The following is a 7,194-nucleotide window of genomic DNA, read 5'->3' as shown; positions in this document are numbered from 1 at the left end:
CTACTCGTATATCAGGTAATTGATGCTGGTTCTTGGCTGGGGCCTCTCTTTCTCTATATGCAGTCTTCTTCATGTAGTCTCTCCACGCAGCAAAGTGACTGCTGTATTGAGCAAAGTGACTGCTGTATTGCTATTATGATCTATACTTGCAATCCAAATAGCATCACTTTTGCAATATTGGTTTATTAATCAGAATGGTTACAAGGTTCCACCCGAATTCAAGGAAGGGAGATACAGTTGCCCAATATACTTAAAGCTTTGGAAAATACAATCTACTACAACTATACTAGAAGCCAAATCTATTCTTAAGATTTGTTATTTATATCATTCTGGAGAACTAAAACAAATTCCATAATAAATAACAAAGGATAGAGCTGAAATGCATTGTCTGATAGGGCACAAGACTTCCTATTGAGACGATCATATTTCAAACATTAGTTACTTAGATGTAGATGAGTAACTTATTACCTAAAAATTATAATTTTAAATAGTATAAAAAGTTAGTTGCCTTAAGTAAGTAAAGGCAGAAATTTTTCAAACTCAAATTAGCTCATTAGTATCAGTTAATGAAGCAAATCAGTATAACTTCCCTAAATCTTGGTTCTTATACTTTATGAATTTTCAGTGCAAGGCAATAGTCTAACATTTACTCTCAATTTTTTAACAAGGAAAAATGAAATAAGTTAGTTTATGCTTAAAATACAAAGTAAATTTTTAAAAAGGCTATTCTAACATTTTAAAAGAGGAGAAACAGTAGAATGAACACACTACTAATGAATTTAGCATAGTGGGGGATGATTTAGAATGGAATGAAAAAGATAACAGAGAAACTGTAATGCTCCAACATATTCCTCTCCTCTGTATTCATATCAGTATGCTACTTATGCTAGCTATTACTTTAAGCCATTATATATATGGTATTTATATAATTATATATAATACATATTTATATATAAAATGTGCATTTTTTCATTTTGCTTTCACACTACATCTATATTCACTCTTGGCTTCTTAGCCACTGTGCTGTGGATATTTGATGTATGCTGTAAAAATTTAATGACAATGGAATGAGCTAATTATTTTGTACATTATTTACTATATGGCATGTTTGAATAGTTAGTTGGTCTGAAGGACTATTTTTGGACAGAGCAAAGAGATTCTATTTGTAGAGTTTTTGCTCCTCTCACAACTGCAAGAGAATGACAGGTGAGTGATGCTTGAGGAGGAGAAAGAGTTCTCACTTAATTTTATTATTCATAGATTACAAATTATATATTCTCAAAGGCATCTGCCTCAATTAACATCCAATCTATTACTTGGCCTACTTGTGTTCTCAAGGATATACATCTTTATAGCATAATTGGGATTTCTTTCCTTCCTTAAAGCATTTTGCTAAATTACCTTTTACAAAAGCCACTTTTAGATAGATAGATTGATTGATAAATATTATATCTATATCTATATCTATATAATCTATATATAAAAAAGTAATATGCAAATTGACCAAATGGTGGAACAACCAGAATGACTGCTCAACCAGTCGCTATGAGGTGCACTGACCACCTCTTGTCTTGCCTGCCAGCTGGCAGGCTCTAACTGCCCAATGGCAAACGGGAACCAGGGGTGGGTGGTGGCAGGGTGTTGGGCCAGCTAGGAAAGATGGCCCTGATCACAGGCCAGGCTTAGGGACTATACCCATGCATGAATTTCATGTGCCAGACCTCTAGTTTTAAGATAAAAACCAGAAACACATGATGCTGAATCTTCTGAGAAGGGAAAAAGAGCATCATATCCTGACTGTGTTCCACAGAATTCCCAAAGGCTAATGAAGGAACTCAAGCTTCTAAGCCATGTGAAATGGGTTTAACACACCTCAGGATCTGAGCAATATTAATAAGCCACTTACTATCTCTGAAAATTGTCCTGCTCACATAAAAAATAATGTTAATATGCTCTGTCTTGTAAGACTGTCTCAGGGATTAAGTGGAATAATGTACAAAATGCCTGGTACTGAGTAAACAATCAATAATTTTATTTTTAATTTTATCATTGCTCTCCAACTCAGCTGTTATATTTTTTTTCTGGTTTTGATTTTTCTAACTATTCTGTCTTGTTTTTAGTGAGACAAGTAAATATTTTGAAAGTACACATATACTCAGAGTCCCAGACCTCAGTGATGGCTGCCAGAATAGCAGGGTGAGAGCCTGCGGCCTGAGCACTCTGCAGCCCCATCCCTGGCCCTTTGCAGGCATTGAAGGCCACAGCATCCAACTTTCCCACCTTCCCCTGAAACTCCCACAACAAAGAAAAGTAGTGGGAGATGGAGCAGCAATGCCAGGTCCCCAGCCCCTCCTGGCCAAAGAAGGCGAATACAGTTATGGCCACCCAGGTTCTGGGGCAGACTTCTGGAGGAGGAGGGAGGTCTGTGCAATGGAAGTGGCAACATATATGACTTTCATGACCTCTCCGAAGCTACACTGGCTGCTCCTCAGCTCGTCATGTTGGCACATGTGGTCTTAACTGGGGAAGAAATGGTGGCTGCTTTGATTACCTACTTGGTGAAGAAAGGCAGAGGGCAGAGTTGATGCCTGTTGGGGATAACAACTCTTCAGATAGTGATGGAGAAGTACTTGAGGAGTCTCCTGAAATAAAAGGCAAACCCAATGGACTGGAAAACATGTAACTGGAAAGTTTGGAACTCAGTGTTGCAGAACTATAGCCTGTATTTGAGGTATCAGCTGCCCCAGAAATTTACAGCTCAAATAAAGAGCTTCCTCCACAAACAACTACACCTTGAAGACCAAACCCTTCCACTGTAAGCCATGCCAATATGAAGCAGAATCTGAAGAACATTTGTGCATCACATCAGAGTTCATAGTACCAACAAAGTTTTGGTGGAAGAAAGTGCAGAGAAGCAAGCAAAGGCCAGGGAATCTGGCTCTTCCACAGCTAAAAAGGGAGATTTCTCAAAGGCCCCATTCACTCTGATGGCTGTGGCCACTGTGGCCACAATACCAATTGACAGGATCACTATACAGCTCACTTGAAACGCCACATTAGAGCTGATGATAATGAGCGAGTCTACAAGTGTATCATTTGCACGTATACCACAGTAGCGAATATCACTGGAGAAAACGTGTAAGAAACCATTTTCCAAGGAAAGTGTACACATGTGGAAAATGCCACTATTTTTCAGACAGAAAAACACACACATTATGTTCAGTATGTTCAAACTTATACAGTAAATAGAATGCCCATATAAATGTGTACTTTGCCCTTACTCAAGTTCTCAGAAGACTCATCTAACTAGACATAAGCATACTCATTCAGTGGGGTATGGATACCTCCTGGAATTATTTGCTAGAGCGTGAATTAGGTGGGTGAGAAGGCATTGAAATGCCGTCAGGGCAGTTATGTGGCCTCCAATCAACATGAAGTAACTCGCCATGCAGGACGGGTTCACAACGGGCCTACATCTCTTAACTGCCCGCACTGTGACTATAAAACAGCAGATAAACATAACTTCGAAAAACATCTGGAGCTTCATGTTAATCCACAGCAATTCAATTGTCCTATATGCAATTATGCAGCTTCCAAGAAGTGTAATCTGCAGTATCATTTCAAATCTAAGAATCCCTCTTGTCCTAATGAAACAAAAAGCAAGAAGCTGACTTGCCTGATAATAATAATGCCAATAGGAAACAAAAACAACAACAACAAAAACAGAAACGGTGCAGAAAAAAATAAAGGGGATGTAGCTGGAAAGAAAAATGAGAAGTCTCTAAAAGTGCAAAAAAAGAATAATGCTTCAAAAGAGAAAAAGCCTCATAATAATGCTTCAATCCAGATGACTACCAGAACTCAGAAATCAGCAATGGAAACTAGAGAGATGGATGTGCATTCAGGAGCCAATTCAGAAAACAAAACAAAACAACAACAACAAAAACAAAGCTATAAAACCAAGAAAAGAAGATGGAAGCTGAAGCGCATTACTTGCAAGATTCTATTAATGATGAGGAACCTGTGACAAAAAAAGAAGAAAACAACAAAAAAAAAAACCAGAAAGCAAACCCCAAAATAGTCAGGACGTACCAATGTCTGAGAACAAAATGGAGGAGAATAAAAAGCGAAATACTATGTGGGGGAAAAAAGTACAAATAAAACTCTGAAAAATAAATCACGTAGAAAAAGCAGCAAGCCTGCTCAGAAGGAGACTGCTCAGAGGGGGCCTGCTCAGACAGAGCTGCTGCCACCTATGCCAGCCTCCTCAGAGATAAGAAGAGACATTTAAATTAAAAAAAATAAAAATTCCCCAAGCAATGGACATTGTTTCGGTCCAGGTATTTACTCCTGAGTTTTTATCAGTATTTCTTATTTGTGTACGTTAATTGTCATAAAAACAATGATTTTGGGTGTTTCTTTTTTTATTTTGGTGCTTTGATGGCATAAGATATTGCACATTGTATGTTTGTTTGTTTTTTAACCTATGCAGTTAAATTTTTTCCTGAAAATAACATTAGTGTTGAACAGTAACATTTTATACATATATGCATGTTTATTTCATCCTCTATGGAGGGATGCTTTTAGTCTGATTTGCAAAAAGGCAGTTTCTCTTTTGCTGCAGTTGCCTTTTTTGCAGAATATTAGTGTGCGCAAGTTTATTTGCAAATGAAACATACAGGTTCAAGTCATTGATTTTGATTTTCACATCTTATATCTATGCCAGATCTGTAGTTCATATAAATTATTTATTTATTTTAAATGGATGTAGTACATTCACAGTTCTCAGCTTGAACTTTGTAATAAACGAACCACTAGGCTCTAAAAAAAGAAAGAAAGAAAGAAAGAAAATACACATGTGCATACACACACATACACATACACCTTTATCTTTTTAAAGAGAACTTTCCTGACTTCTGATCAAAATGGTGGAATAGCAAACACTGTACTCACCTCCTCCCATGAGCACACCAAAATGAGAGCTACAGAAAAACCATCACCCAGAACCACCTGAAGTCTAGCTGAACAGAAGTCCTATAACTAAGGATATACAAAAGAAGCCAGGTCAAGATTGGCAGGAGGGGCAGAGATGCAGAACAGCCTTGTCTCACTCCCAAGTGGGAAAAACAAAACTCAGGAGGGATGTCTGGCTGCAGAGGTCCCCCTTGAGGAGCAAAGGGTCTCAGCCCCACATTAGCTCCCCAGCTCAGACCTTCAGGGCCAGGAGAAGTCCTAATAACTTCTGACTGTGAAACCAGAGGGGGTTGTGACTGAAGGAATTCTGTTTGTGTGAGAAGGAGAGCTGCAGGAATCTCAGACCTTCCTCTTAAAGGGCCCACACATAGTCTCACTTGTTCTGAGTTCATATGTTAGGCAGAAGCTTGAAAAGCGTTCGAGGCTGAATTGTCTTGCTTTGCAATAAGAGATGGAGGGGTAACTTTCTCCCAGAAAGAAGTATTGGAAGAAGTCATTGTACTTTTGTTGAGCCCTTCCTGCTTCCAGCTGGCACAAGGGGCCATCAAATCTTTATCAACCTGGCTAACACCATTCGCTTCACCCTGGTGATTCCCTAACACCTGGTCCCACCCTACTTGTGGGCTCACCCAAGCCACTTCCAGTAGTTTTTCCATACAAACATCCTGTCTTAGCATGGGTAGGGATTGTTCCAAAATCTCTCAAAGGTTCACAAATCTCAACAAGAAACATCCAGGCTTAGCATGCCCAGTATCTTTCTAAGCAGCCCCAGCCTGGCACAAGTGGTGGACAGCCATAGTTCACAGCTTAGCCTCTCACAGGCACCTCCTTTGTAGCTCACTTTGTAGCTCATACTAAGTGGCACAAACAGAGGCTGACCTTGACCTGCATCAGAGCACCTCCCAAGATCCCAGAAACAAGATACCTGAGGCCCAACTTCTGATCACAACAGGACACCACCCAACCACCTCCACTAATGACACACCCAAAGGGCAGATTCAGCAGACACCAGAGCTTTGCCAAAGTGAATCCTATCCTATAGGATTAGCCCTTGAGCAACAGCTCCTCCACTATCATATAGCCAGTCCTCAAAGCCAGTCAGTCTAAGGATCAGTCCCTCCCATTGATGTAATAGTAATCAAGGCTCAACTACAACAGGAAGGCACATACAACCCATACAAAGGACATAGCTGATACACCCAGCTCAGGTGACCAGAGATACTGCTCTGCTTGGCCTACAGGACACCTACTACATAAAGCCACTCTACCAAGACCAGTAGATGTAGCAGCTCTACCCAATACATAGAAACAAACACAGGAAGCTAGCCAAAAGAAAGAGACAAAGATACATGTTCCAAATGAAGGAAAGGAACAAAACTAGGAAAGGAACTAAAAATGGAGACAAGCCATCTACTAGATGCAGAGTTCAAAGCACTGGTTATAAGGATACTCAATTACCTTAAGAGAAGAACAGATTATCGCAGTGAGAACTTCAACAAACAGATAGGGAACATAAAAATTAAGATGAAAAAACATAAAAGAAGCCATCAAAAATGAAGAACATATTGATTAAAATGAAGAATGCATTAGAGGGAATCAACAACAGGTTAGATGAAGCAGAGGATTGAATCAGCAATTTCAAAAATGTGCTAGCAGAAAAAAAACAAAACACACAATCAGAACAGCAAAATGAAAAAAGAATAAAAAATGAGGATGCTTTTAGGAGTCTTTGGAACAACACCAAGCATACCAACATTAGCATCATAGGGGTACAAGAAGGAGAAGAGAGAAAGGAATTAAAAATAAATTTGAAGAACTAATGACAAAAAAGCTACTCTATGCTGGCAGAGAATTAGACATACAAGTCCAGGAAGTATAGAGTCTCAAACAAGATGAACCCAAAAAGGCACAAACCAAAACACATCAGAGTTAAAATGCCAAAAGTTAAAGACAAAATGAAAATCTTAAAAGCAGCAAAAGAAAAGCAGTTAGTTACCTACAAGGGAGCTCCCATAAGATTGTCAGATGATTTCTCAGCAGAATATTTGCAGGCCAGAAGGAATTGGCAAGAAATATTAAAAGTGATGACAAATAAGGGCCTACAATCAAAGTTATTCTGCCCAGAAAAGCTACTATTTAGAATTGCAGGATGGATAAAGAGACAAGATAAAGCTAAAGGAATTAATCACCACCAAACCAGTATTACATGAAATGTTAAAG

At 38.9% G+C, this 7,194-nt stretch overlaps 1 pseudogene across 1 annotated transcript; it reads left to right on the top strand.

Annotated features, from left to right (window-relative positions):
* The first annotated feature begins 2,374 nt into the window (after positions 1–2,374).
* Positions 2,375–4,291, top strand: LOC311619654 (RE1-silencing transcription factor-like; annotated as a pseudogene). The gene is made up of 2 exons: positions 2,375–3,329; positions 3,380–4,291. The product of its transcript is annotated as an RE1-silencing transcription factor-like (transcript).
* The last annotated feature ends 2,903 nt before the right edge of the window (positions 4,292–7,194 follow it).

Source organism: Pipistrellus hanaki (genome assembly GCF_964339955.1).
Source record: "Pipistrellus hanaki genome assembly, chromosome: 3".
NCBI classification, from domain to species: Eukaryota; Metazoa; Chordata; class Mammalia; order Chiroptera; family Vespertilionidae; genus Pipistrellus; species Pipistrellus hanaki.
This window is presented reverse-complemented; position numbering and strand designations above follow the sequence as displayed.